Source organism: Fukomys damarensis, unplaced genomic scaffold, assembly GCF_012274545.1.
Source record: "Fukomys damarensis isolate Sample0158 unplaced genomic scaffold, DMR_v1.0_HiC HiC_scaffold_26, whole genome shotgun sequence".
NCBI classification, from domain to species: domain Eukaryota; kingdom Metazoa; phylum Chordata; class Mammalia; order Rodentia; family Bathyergidae; genus Fukomys; species Fukomys damarensis.
This window is the reverse complement of record NW_022900938.1, coordinates 24,859,323-24,873,394: the sequence shown is the minus strand read 5'-3', so window position 1 is coordinate 24,873,394 and position 14,072 is coordinate 24,859,323. Positions and strand designations below refer to the sequence as shown.

The following is a 14,072-nucleotide window of genomic DNA, read 5'->3' as shown; positions in this document are numbered from 1 at the left end:
GTCAGTCTGATGTTGGTCCTTCCAGGCTACACATGACATTGGCCTTCTCTCTGTTGGGAAGCCATCTTCACTGGATCATCTCCCTGCTGCCTGGTCTCCAGCTCAGCCTAGTGGCTGCGTCCTCTACTCCAGAATGTGCATCTGCTCCCTAGACTGTGCACTTGTGAAGGGCTGGAGTGGATCTTATTTTTGTGTCCTTAGCACCTTACATGGCATGATGTCTGGCCTGCTGTATGTGTTCTCAGTGTACAGAAGGAGGGATGGTTAGTCAGGAATGCATCTGACTATGAATAGCAAAGAAAGAAACATTTTAGTGCTTAAGCCATTTTGGACAAGATAATTGTTTATAGGACACTGTTCTATGCCTTATAAGATAGTTAGCAGCTCCTTGACTGGTTTCTACCTACTAGATACCAATACCCACTTCCTCCCCACTACCAGTAATTGTGACAGTCAGAAATATTTCCATGGGGTTGAGATGTAGTTTAGTGGTAGAGCACTTGCCTACCATGTGTGAGAACCTGGGTCCAATTTCCAGCTCTGATAAAAAAAATTCTGTGGGGACAGAATTGTCCAAATTGAGAAACACTGGCAAATGAATTTGTTTGCTTGAAAGAAGTTTAGAGGTGAAATATTTCTAGCATTATTTCATCTGCTCAGTGTTGTCATCAGGGGCCCAGACACCTTCTGATTGTCTTTAGTACCTTTGTACTAGCTTTAGTGTTGTATGGGTTGGATCGACTTACGGTCTTGTGGTCAGAAGATGGCTGCTGTCTCTTCAGCTATCACATCTACATTTCAGGCAGGAGGAAAGGCAGGATGAATGGCTGAGCCAGCTGCATCTGTACTATTTTCATCAGGAAAGAAAACATTTTCCCTGAAGCTATTTCAGATGTACCTTATTTGTTCCACCTTGATCACATAACCACTCCTAGCTGTGGGGAGAGACTAAGCATAAGTAAAGTACAGGTCAGGGGCTGGTACATTGTCACTTGAACTGGCGTTCAGTTCATCAGGGAGAAGTGAGTATAGAAGTCTTATATTACTTTCCTGAATGAGGGAGGGACTGGATGAATAGGGGCTGAATGAATAAATAGCTCCAGTTCCTCCCAACCCATTAATTTCTTACTCCTTGCTTGCTTGCTGCTTCCTCAGTGTACAGCATAAGAATCAGCAAGTGCAGAGTGCCTGAGGAGAAGTGGGTGAGAGCTTGGGAGCCCTCTAATTCCAATGCCATGAAAAAGGTATGTTTGGGGTCTTAAACCTATAGCATATTCCTTTCCCTCTTGCAGAGAAAACTTAAATCACCAAGTTATCACTGTGAAAATCCACCTGTAAGCATGGAGCCTTGACATTCCCTAAGGTTAGTGCCAGCTCCTATGCAAGGTTTAGGAGAAAAATCAGCACCACAGAAGAATCCAGACATCAAACTTTAATTTTCAATAAACGAAAGGCTCTACGCTTTTCTCTGGAAAATCAACAGTGAATACAAATAAGTCAACACAAATCCTTCAGGACATCCTTGGATTTTTCCTCTTTTATCTATAACTACATAGGTGGGATTCGGATATGCACAGATCTTAATGTGCCACTCCAGGGAGCCAGGACATCTGCAGCAGGTTGAGCAGAACCCTCAGTTCCCTGGAGGTTGGTTTGCATGGTGGTGCTGGACCTGCGAAGGGATAGTACTAAGGGAGGATGACTTGTCAGTGAAATGTGTTACATGCTGTGTGAACCATCCACATTTACCTTCTAGCGGAAGTAATTGCATGGTGGCATGCCATCGAGTGAGGTTTGTTATGGTTTACATTTAAAATGTCCCCCAAAAGTCTCGTGTGGAGGTGAGGCTAAATGAAAGAGGTGGGCCACTTGGGAGCGTGACCTGGGAGGCTGTATTCTCATCTGGCTCTTCATCTCTCTCTCTCTCTCTCTACCTCCTGGCCACCATGGGGTGAGCAGGTTTCCTCCACCAGACCTTTTCATGATGCTGTTTCTGTCTTGAAACTGGCCAGCCCCAGACTGAGCCCATTGATACAGTAAGCCAAAATAAAGGTTTTCTCCTTTTTTGCAGGTATTCAAAATTTTGTCCCAGCAATAGGAAAGGGACCAATACAGGTCAGGTCTGTAACAACTGCTGTCTTTGCAGCTTGTCCTTCCTGCCTGTGTTCTTTTGCTTAGTTGAGAAAGCAAGTTGCTCACCTTTCCCAGCTGTGTCTATGTGTGCTGGTGCCTTTTGGGTAATTTATGTATTAAAATAGCAGGGAACTGGTGTGGTACATGTCTATATTGCCAGCTGTTTAGGAGACTGAGGCAGGAGCATCCTATTATGGCTTGTGTTTAGATGTCCCCCTAAAGCCTCATGTGGTAATAGGTGGGGCTTTTTCAGAGGAGGCTGGATCTAGAATGTGTAATGCTGGGATTGATTCATGGTGAGTGCTAGGATTAAGGGCACTAGCATTAAGAGTGTGAGTGCCCTTAAGCTATAGTGTGTAGTAACCATCCAAGTTACAATAGCCTGAAGAGAATTTCTATGACCACCAATTTGGCTTTGCCAGGCTAATGCCTTCCTGCCTAAGAATATAGACCATTCAGAAACCCCAAATGAATTATTTTAGGGCCCTGCCTTTCTCATGGAGCCCACTGTGCTGACACTTGCTTTTCTTGCATTCAATTATCATCAGAAAATAATCATCTCTGTCATTGTTAGACTGCACATTTAGCCAGGAATTTGTAGTGATGATTTGAGAATAGATACAAGAGTTAATATCAATCATGCTTCTCTCCAAATACTGAGTAGTGGCAGAAATAATAAATCCAGGCTGTCTTTCCTGATCTCCCTAATACTCTGCCTCATGAGCAGCTTCAAGAAATAATCAGTCATAGAGAAGAAGCCAATTATAAACAGAAACACAGGGAGCAAGTGCCAAGTTTTGGGAACAACAGAAAGATAAATAACAAAGGGAAACAAGAGGAAAAAAGTCATGAAGGTGTCGGATGACATCAAGTCAGCAGAGAAAGCTCACTCTGGACACTTGGGTTAACTGCCCTGCTTACCTGAAGGAAACCGACGGCTGGGGAGAGACTCTGTATCTTTGCCTGGGGAATCCCTAGTGATAACAACAAAGCAGCGAAAAGAAAAATGAATGAGATAATGATGAACAAAAAGGAGGAAAGGAGGAAGAAGAGGAATTTGAGGAAGCCTTCTGGAATGGGGAAGGCAAAAGCATGCCACTGAACAAGCAGCCCATTATCCTCTGGCCTGGGCTACAGACAGGCATTTTTCCTTCAGATCGCAGATGTGACCTTGGAAATCTTCCCAGCACAGTGCTCCAGGGGACTGCTACCCAGTCCATGAGCTGACCTCCAGGTGACTTTTTAACCTTCCCTCCTATAGAGTATTCCAGGGGCTTGGCGGTGAATAGATCTGCCCCGTCCTGGGTGCATTGGTTTAGGAAAGACTCAGGGAAAGATGAGCAGCCGCCTCCACTCACACATCTGGGAGGAAGAAGAAGCAAATCTATTTATGCCACAGAAACGAAGGGAAGGAGGGAGCGATAGACATTTATTGAGCACTTGGTGATAGCTGGCTTCATGCAGAGGTTTTACATATATGATCTCACTTAACACTGGAAATAGCCCCTCATGTGGATCATATTACTTGAGACTTACAAGTGAGGAAACTGCTCAAAGTCACACAGACAGAATGTGGTGGAGTCAGCATGTGAAATGAGTCTATCTAATATGAAAGTCCATCCTTAAATGAGACAGTTAAACACGTCTGAATATTCATTGCAAAAGCAATTTGTAGAACCTAATGAGAGAAAAAGCCCATTAATAATTCTCCTAAATATAAAATACAATTATCAGCTTGAAGTTTAGCATTCTATTATGAGCTAATTTGTGAATAAACAGCCTCAATTTCCAATTCCCAATGTTTTAGTGGGGTTTTCCCCCCTTAGAAGGCCTCGTATTTGAACTTATAAGACAGCATCAGCACCAGAAGCATTTATTAAGTGACTGTTGTGTGCAGAGTGCTTTAGTGAGTGATATTGTATTGGAAAGAATTTATCATCTCAGGACTTTCACAACCCAATAACAGAGATCAATGTGGCTTCTTATCCTAAGGTCCAAATTTAGCAGTTTTCCTAAGGAAATAATGAACTTTGTCTCTTTCTTTCTTCCTTCCTTCCCTCTTTCTTTTCTCTCCCTCTCTCCCTCCCTCTCTCCCTCCCTCTCTCTCTCTCTCTCTCTCTCTCTCTCTCTCTCTCTCTCGGCAGATGGTGGCCATCTGTTCTTTCTCTTTACTCAAGGCCAAACATGAAGGGAAAAAATTAAAAGGGCTTATGGTACATATAAGAACTTAATAAATTAAATCTGGAATTTAGACACACAAAGGGAAATGGGCAATTGAGGATAATTGTCAAATTATCTAGGCCAAAATAGCTCTGCTATCTTCATTATCCACATAAGAGAAAAATGATTTATATCAATTGAATTGTTCAGATAATTGTCCAGTACTTTGGGACTCTGAGTAGACAGTCTGGGTGGTCACTGACATAGGTCAAGAATCCCTCACTAGGGACATAATATAGGAAAAGGATTAATTAAGATACTTTGCCTCATAAAGTGTAAGTGACATTGATCAGCTTAGTAGATCATAGTAGATCTATGATTCTTTGGCCAAGATTTAGGCCTATTGCCATTAATAACAATTTTTATATAATATTTGAAATTATTTTTTGTTCTGTATGTTTTTATTTTGAAATTATTTCTTGAATACAAAAATAATGTATATTTCATCTAAAAGTGTCAATTATTATATGTGCCTAAGAACTTTTTTCTTATCTCTAATTCCATCTTCCAACATTTGTGCAATTCCCTAAAGTGGCTGCTGTTATTTTTTGGTAGATTCAGAACACACACACACACACACACACACACACACACACACACACACGAGAAGAGAGGGAAGAAACCCTTCATTTTCAGCTTAACCCGAATCACACTTTTTGTACCATTTGGCAACTTGCTTTTCTTTTTTTTAAACTTGCTTTTCTATTCAGTAATGGAGTTAGATATAATTGCATTGTCCTTACACATTCCTTCAACCCCCTCACTGAAATCCATGACATTTTTTTAGTTATTCCTCCACTGGTGAATACTGAAATTGTTTCCAATTGTTTGCCAGCAATACTCAATAAACAATCCTAAATATTAAACATATGTGAGGATTTCTTTAGTGTAGATTCTCAGCAGTTGACCTTTTGCAAGGGAAAATGATGTGCTCCAGAAACCCCACAAGTCATTTATGTCTAACACAGAGCAAAGAGGACAGGGAAACATTGGAGCCAATTTACTTCCTGAGATAGACTGTCGCTGGAAAGAGTTCACTTCATGTCCAGGATTCTGTTTCTCTCAGTGGTTTTCCCTCATCAATAAGAGTGTCATAGAAGGCTTGTTCAAATGCAGATCCCTGGGTACCATCCCCCAAATTCCTGATTCAGTATGTGTATTTTAAAGAGGAATTGAGGGAAGAGAGGGAGAGGGAGAGGGAGAAAGAGAGCTCATTCAAGAGATTGTAGTTGAGCTTCTAAGACCCCCAGTAAACCACTGGGGAAATTTTAGGAGTCTGCCAGTTTATGACTCAAATATAAAATAGTAACTGGGCCAGGGATTTAGTTTATTGGTTCTGCTGCTTACCTTGCAAGCACAAGGTCCTGAGTTTGACCCCTGGTATGAAAAAACAAAAATAGATAGTAAGTAACTAAAGAATCATCCCAGTAACTGTACTGGGCAATAATAAACTTCAATTGTTAAATCACAGAGGCAACTTCTTGAGCCAAGGGAGACGTCAACATAACATCTTTCTTAGAACCTCAGAGGGTCATCCATTCCAACTACCTAGCTGAAGTCCCTGGAAATCCTTCGTCAGGTTTTGGCATCAGTTTTTACTTTGTCAGTTAGCTTCCCATTTAAGTTTTAGGGTCTAAGAGTTCACTCCCTGGCTCCCAAGGCAGCCCATTTCATGTTAGTCAGTATTTGATGACCACCATGTACTTCCTGACCCTTACCAAAATAATCCTTTAGAAGATTTTGACATCCATCCCAGTCCTGTCCTCTGGGTTTTCTTTACTTGGTGGCATTCAGTTATCATGTTCCTCTAAGTCCATGGTTCTCACACTATAGTTCAATCACCACGGGAACTTATTAAAATATAGATTCCTGAGTCTGGCCACAGAGGCTCTGCTTCTATGTTAGAAAAATCCCAGGTGTGGCTCAGGAGTTCACATGTTTTATGAAGCCTCCAGATGATTCTGATGAAGGTGGGCTGCATATGACTGGTAATGAGACCCTGCTGTCTTTTTGTTTCTAAGCTCAATGCCTCCACCCTCAGAAACTGGTGTTTGTGGGACGTGACTGGAATTTCCTTACTGTCCTGGTTATTTAAGGTTGCTAGCCAAAATACCCCAAAATATATTCACTGACTCCCCTACCCCGATTTAGTATTCTTCATAGCACTTATCCCTACCCCAAAATGACATCTTTCTTTTTTTTCTTTTTTCTTGGTACCGGGGATCGAACTCAGGTCCTTGCACTTGCGAGGCAGGTGCTGGAACCACTGAGCTAAATCCCTGGCCATCTTTACATTTTTATTTAATGTTTATTTCCCTCACTGGTATATAAACTGCCCAAGGTCAAAGAACTCATTCGCTCATGCCATTTAGCACTTCTGCTGGTGCCAGGCAAATCATTGCGTCCTGTGTGATATGAATTCAGCTTTTCAGAAGAGCTCATTTTCTTGAAACAAGAAGCCAGGGAGACTCAGGCTTTTGTGACAACCCGCTGTCCTCAGAACTCACTGCATGTGACTTGTTCTCCCTCCCAGGGCAGTGCCCCCTCATGACCTAAAGACCTCCCACTAGGCCCCACCTCTTAAAGATTCCAGTCCCTTCCCAAACTGCCATCCTGGGGATTAACCCTTCAACTCACAAACCTTTGGGGGAACCATAACACCTAAGCCTTAGCATACATAAAGTTCTATTTAACAAATGAATAGAGACAAGAAGTCAAGTTGATAGAAAGTAGCTAACAGAGAAAACATAGCTATGCCAAAGTTCTACAACCATCCAGAGTGAACAATCCATCCTGAATGAATATATTTACTTAAAGTTTTTAACTGAGATTCCACCTCGCCCCACAAAGAATGGCTGCTATCAAGAAATCACACAATAACAAATGTTGGTGTGGTTGTGGGGAGAAAGGAACCCTTCTCCATTGTTGGTGGGAGTGCAGACTGATGCAACCACTATGGAAATCAATACCTCAAAGAGCTGGGACTAGAGGTTTCATTTGACCCAGTCATCCCTCTGCTGGGTATCTTTCCAAAAGAATTAAAAGAATCATACCACAGTGATATATGCACACCTATGTTTATAGTGGCACAGTTTGCAATAGCTAAAACTTGGAAACAGCCCATTTGCCCATCAGTTGGAAACTGGATAAAGATGCAGTTTTCCTATAAAATGGAATACTACTCAGCCATAAAGAAGAGAAATTAGAGTCATTCACAGGAAAATGGATACATATTGAGGATATACTCCTAAGTGAAATAAGTAAGTCGCACATGTGTAAATACCGAATAGTTTCTCTGGTGTGAAAAATTATAATAGTACATAAGATCCTAATGAGATAATTGACCACGTGAAATAGGAAGAAAGGGGCTAAAGGTGTAGGGAAAGTGGGAAGGGTAGGGGAAAGCTAATAAGGGAAAAGAAAAAAAAATGTGGGAAAATGAAAAAATGGAAATGAGGTGTTTGTAAAGGGGGAGGGGAGGAGGGGTAAAGCGAGGGCAGGGACAAGGGGAAAAAAATGAGAACCGAGACCTGTCCTGTAGAGGTACAAGATCCCAGTGATGAATGTAACTGTACTGTATACCTAGAATGTACCAATAAACTTAATGAGGAAAAAAAGAAAATAAAAATGTTACAGTCTGGATAATATGCTATGGGGGGAAAATCTATTAATTTAGGGCTGTACAAGTCTCCACTTTGAGGTACAGATGTTTTCTATGCCTTTGAATGCAAAACTCAGATTGCAGGGGTGCATCAAAGTAGAGATCATTCATTATAGGTTGGGATTTCAAAGGCATCTTTAGAAGATTCAGATCTTTCCCCAACAATGTAAAAAAGCAAGCATAGAAAAACCAAGATGAGGGATGCAATTTAAAAGTACAAGGTGTTACAAAAATGTAAGCAATCTCCAACACTGATATAATTTTTTATCTCAAATGAGTGTTTTTGTCATTATTCCTTAAACAATACAGTATAATAATTATTCACCTAGTGTTTACATTGTTTTAGGTATTAGAAGTAGTCTACCAGCTGGGCATGGTGGGCGCACACCTATAATCCTAACAACTCAGGATGCTGAGGTAGGAGAATTACCACGAACGAGTTCAAGGCCAGCCTGGCTACATAGTGAGTTCAGGGCCACTCTGAACTACAAAGTGAGACCCTGTCTCAGAAAAAAAAAAAAAAAAAAAAAAAAAAGGTGATCTAGAGGTAATTTAAAGTATAGGAGAGGATGTGTTTAGGTTCTATGCAAATACTACAGCATTTTAAGTAAGGGATTTAAGCATTTTTGGATCTTAGTATCCACTGGAGTCTTAGAGCCAATATTTTCTTTTCAAAAATTACAAGTCGAGAAGGGACAGTATGTGTGAGCCCGCTCGGCAGCATTGGGTCTGTGTAGGTGTGAGGACTTCCTGCCTCCAGGCCTTCCGTGGTCCTCCACTGGGTCAAGTCTCTGTAGGCTGGATGTTTGTACTCTTTTCTTTCTCTTGTTAAAAGGTAACATGCAGAATAAGATGAAAATCGTATCTGAGATACAGAAATAAAGATGAATTTGTTAATTTATTCATATGGTATGAGGTAACCAGGCAGATGTTACAATCAGTTCAAAGGAACAGCTTTAAGAAATAAAGGAATGTTGAGATGAATAGTAAATGGCAGCAGAACTGATTTTCCAGAAAGGAAGAAATGGATTAAAATTATCATCAGACTGGGTAGCATTTATCTATCTATCAGTACCAACCATTTAGAAGGAGTTGCAAAGAAGCTGAGCAAGACTAGAATCTGACTGCTCAGAAGGGCAGTAAAGGCCATGTGTAAGTGTAAGTAACTTTCTCCTGGAAGTAGAACACCTTGCTGAAGAAACACACACACACACACACACACACACACACACACACACACACACACACACACACACACCCACCCCCAGGACAGCCTGACAGCTGGTGCTCAGATACAGGAAATCAACACTTCTAAGTCAAAAGCCTAGTATTTCAGATCCCTGTGGACACTTATAAGTCCCAATGAGGTTAAAAAATGCTGGCACATCAAAGGTTCCTGTCAGAGAGTCAGACATGGCCTACTTGTAGACACAAGAGCTCAGGGAGGATGTGGGTTGGATGAGTTCAGAGAAGCCTGAATTTGGAATGAGAAGATTTCCACTTACTTGAATTTCTAACCTTGAGTCAGTCTTCTTTCTGCCTTTCTTTGTTCAAAGAAAGAATTTTTATCGGTGATTCTAAGTTCCCTTCAGGATCTAAACGCTTCGTAAGCAGTCATGGCAATACACACCTATAACATCAGCACTTAAGAGGCTGAGGAAGGAGGATCATGAGTTCAAAGCCAGCCTAGACTACTTAGCGAGTAGTCCCTTCAACAGAGGGCTTGGGCCAGGGATTTAGCTCAGTGGTTCTGCTGCCTGCCTGGCAAGCACAAAGAACCAAGTTCGATTCCCAGTACCAAAAAAACAGAGGGCTTGTGGGAATACCTAGGCTCAGAAAAATCTGGCACAGAGCAGGGAAAGTCTGTATGAGAATGCAGAGGAACAGCTGGATTCAGTATCTTAGACCTCTATCCACAAAGACCCAACATCTGTGGGGAACTTGGGCAATCAGTGAACCAAGAGAAAATAAATGACAGAAGAGGAAAGAAGTTACTCAAAACCAACTTTCTGCCATGTGGTTTTGCACAGAACCTGCCTTCTCCCTTGGCCATATTACAAGAAGTTTGTCACCAAAGTTGTCTCCGTCTCCATTTGGTGTATATAAGTGATAGTAAAAGGGTGCTGCAGGTATATTAATCAGGTTTTGTCCAAAGAAACAGAACCAACAAGATGTGTGGTGTGTGCGTGTAGCAGGATGGATGGGAAGAGACTTATTTTAAGGTATTTTGCTCTGAAATCTACTTTGGTGTTAATATAGGTAGTCCGGTTTTCATGTGCCTACTGTTAGCATGGTATATCCTTCACTTTGAACTTACTTGTGTCTATATTTGTGTAGTTTTTAAAGCAGTGTGTAGTCGCCTTTACTCTTTTACGTGGTCTATAATTTTCTTTCTTTAAATTTGGGGAGGGGCTTTGAACATTTACTTTTAACTTATTCACAAGTTTAGGTTCCAATCTATCATTTTGCTGCTGCCTCCTCCCTCTGCTCCTTCAAGATTCATTGGGTATTTTATATGATTTCAATTTATCTTCTTTGTTAATTTATTAGCCATAGCTCTTTGTTTTGTTATTTTGGGATTGCTTTGTGATTTCTAGAACACACCTTTACCTTATCCTTGTCTACCTTCAGGTAATCTTACGCCACTTTACATATAGGAAAGAACCTTACAACAGTCCACCTTAGTCTCTTTCTTTATGCTTTATCACCATACATTTAATTTTTCTGTATATTATAAATTCCACAATAAATTGTTATTATCTTTGTCCGGTCAAGTATATTTTAAAGATATTTAAAAAATAAGAATATTTTATGTCCTTCTCTCTGGTGGTGTTTCCCTTCTGTATGAAAGACTTCCATGATCATTTCTTTTAGTGCAAGTCTTCTAGTGATAACGTCTTTCAGCTTCTCTTGTCTAAAGTCTTTATTTTGCTTTTGTATTTGAAAGATAATTTTGCATGGTGTGGAATTTATTTTCCTTCAATACTTTAAAGAGTTTATTCCATTGTCTTCTCACTTGAATTTTTTTCTGTTGCGAACTCTTGTTATATTTGTCTTTGTCCCTCTGTATATAACTTGTCTTTTTTCTTTGTTTGCCTTTAAGATTTTCTTTTTATCACAGATTTTGGAAGTTTGGTTCAATGCCTTTTGGTGTGCTTAGAGTTTATTAGTTTCTTGGATCTGTTAGCTTACACTTCTTCATCAAATTTCAAAATTTTAAGCCATTATTTCTTTGAATTTGTTTTGTTGTTGTTGTTTTTGTTTTTTGAGATAGGGTCTTGCCATGTAGTTCAGGCTGGTCTTGAACTCACTGTGTAGCCCAGGCTGACCTTGAACTCACAGTGATCCTCTTGCTTCATTCTCTTGAATGCTGGGATTACAGGCATGCACCACTATGCCTGGCTTAATATTTCTTTTTCTGTCATCAGTTTTTTCTTCCTTCCCTCCAGGGACTCAAATTACATGTTTTAAGACCACTTTAAATTGCCCCACAGCTCATCAATGATGTTTTTATTTTTAAGTTGTTTTTTCTTTGTGTTTCATTTCATATAATTTTTAGTGGCTTGTCTTCAAGTTCCCTAATCTTTTTTTCAGCGATATTTCACTTGTTGCTGATTTAGTATATTTTTCACCACAGGTATTGTAGTTTTCATTTCTAAAAGTTCTTTTCCGATCTTTTAAAATGGCTCGTTTCTCTACCCAATTTGAAAATTTAGAATACAGTTAAGATAGCTATTTTAATATCCTTCTCTTAATTTTAATACCTATTTTACCTCTGGATGCATTTCAGCTCTTTGATTTTTCTTCTCATTGTGACTCATTTTCAGGTCTAGTAGTCTTGAATTGATGTGAAATTATCGGTAGTTTTATTTTATTTTTTGTAACCCTTTAAATATTTGTGCGCTTCATTCTTGGATCCAGTTAAGTTAGCTGGAAACAATTTTCTTCTTTTGGGTCTTGCTTTTAAGGTTTGTTAGGTAGGACTAGAGCTGTGTCTGCAACAAATGGCAGATAGAGGCACTGTTGCCAGCTCTGTGTGAGCATCAGGCACCTTCGCTGGAATCGTCTGCGGTGATTCTGCTCCCAGCCTGGGGTAGTTTCCTCTGTGCACATGCTCACCAGTATTCTGCTGAATACTTGAGGAGATCTTCCTTGAGTCTCCATAATTCTCTCTCTTTAGCTGTCTCCAAGTACTCTGTCCTCCATGTTCTAGCTGCCTTGGCCATACTTGCAACATGGAGTGGTGGTAGAATTTAAAGTGTGATCAGCTCAGTTCTGCCCACATTGTGTCTGGAAGACCTCAGGTCAGCAACATTTTGCTGGGACCGCTCGATAGATTGCATAGGAAAGTATAATATGGAAATACCATTGAATAATAGCTTTAGCCTTTGTCATTTACTTTCTGTTATCTTGTATAAATCATTTCATATCACGGAGAGTGCTTTTCTCCATTAATAGAAAGACTTGATGATCTAGAGATTCTTTGTGGTGGTTTAAAAATATGTTTTCTAGCCAGGTGCAATGATGCTGGTACTGAGGGAGGTTGAAGCAGGAGGATGCCAAGTTTTGAGTCTTGCCTAGGCAATTTAGCATGAGACCCTATCTAAAAATAAAAAGGAGTAAGACTGTAGCTCATTGGTAGAACATCCCTAGGTTTGATTTGTAGTACACACACACACACACACACACACACACACACACACACACACAGTTCACAAATTATGGTTCTCTCTTCAAGAGGTAGAATTTGGACTGGGGATTTAGCTCAGTGGCGACTGCACCTGCCTTGCAAGTGCAAGGTCCTGAGTTCAAACCCCAGTACCAAAAGAAAAGAGGTAGAACTTAATTCCTCTCTCATTGAGTGTTAGTGGGACTTGAGTAGAAGAATATGGAAGAATCCACAGTGTTACTTCTAAGCCTAGGTTGCAGAAGGCACTGAGATTTCTTCCCTGTCCAAGTTAGAGAAGCAATGACTAAAGCTATAGTCCTGGAGAAACTGAGGCCGCAGAATCTGTGCTGATGCCCTGAATTCCCCGCATCGGTCCCTGCTTGACTCCTGGGTACCCCTCCTCCCTGTAAGCTCCAGAGGGTGTCAGCTCTCAGCAGGCTCTTTGTTCCTATCACCTTCACCATCCAGGGGTTCTGGAAGCACTGTCCCTGCTCCTCAAAGGTGGAAGCAGAGACTCAGAGGTTTGGAAACAGTCCTGGGATCTCTGAATGCAAATGTTTCCAGCAATCCTGGCCTCATATCCTAATTTGGGGAGTGGTTGTATAACACAAAAACAAAGTTGACTCAAGTACTGATTAGGTAAATTTATGTTTCCGTAAACAGAAAGATATGTATGTATGGGTACTTTTGACAGGAAGAAGGGACATGTTTCATATTTGATGATTTTTTAAAAAAAGTAAAAACAGCTCTATATGTATTTAAAACTAATCTCCAAATAGCAAACAGCCTTGTTTAATGAGTGACGAAAAAAATCCTTTGACAGAGAAATAGGTTAATTTTTATGTTTCTGAGGGGTTGAATTTAATTATAGATGGCAGCAAAAAGCAGAGAAAAGATCCTTGAGCTTTTGAAAGTTTCTGGGGATAGGGTAAGATTTTTCTAAAAGGATAAGATATTTAACAAATTATATTTTAAAAAGGCAAAATAAAGAACAAAGGAGGGGTGGGGAATGTAGCTCAGTGGTAGGGCATTTGCCCTGGGTTCCCTCCCCAGTACCTCAGAGACACAAAAAACAACAACCACAAAACAAGAAAGAGGAAGAGGAGGAGGGAAAAGGGGAAGAAAGAATCCTTTGGTGGTGATGGTGTGCAGGACATGTTACCTCAAAACATGGTGACCACCTTGGCATCTAAGAAAACAGCAGAGACGTTACGGTCACTCTGACTTCTCTTCCCTTTCCTGCTCTCTGAGGCAGGACCTAGGGCAGATTTTCTGAGCTTCCATAAAGGCCCTCATGTGAGAAAGGCCTCCCCTATTAAGGGAACGTGCTCGTCTCTGTGAACGCGGGAACACAGAAGATTCTGGACAGACAGGCCAGAGTTCCGGATT

The 14,072-nt window shown here is 40.7% G+C and overlaps 1 protein-coding gene and 1 long non-coding RNA gene across 2 annotated transcripts in view; one reads left to right on the top strand and one right to left on the bottom strand.

The window, feature by feature from the left end:
- Myo3b (myosin IIIB) overlaps positions 1 to 14,072 on the top strand; it is a 453,146-nt gene that overhangs the window by 262,948 nt on the left and 176,126 nt on the right. The gene's annotated exons all lie outside the window — the stretch shown is intronic.
- Positions 3,069 to 5,724, bottom strand: LOC104850134. Its single transcript, XR_776896.1, has 3 exons — positions 5,701 to 5,724; positions 3,670 to 3,811; positions 3,069 to 3,107 (listed from the first exon to the last, which is right to left on the bottom strand). It is a non-coding gene; the product is annotated as an uncharacterized LOC104850134 (long non-coding RNA).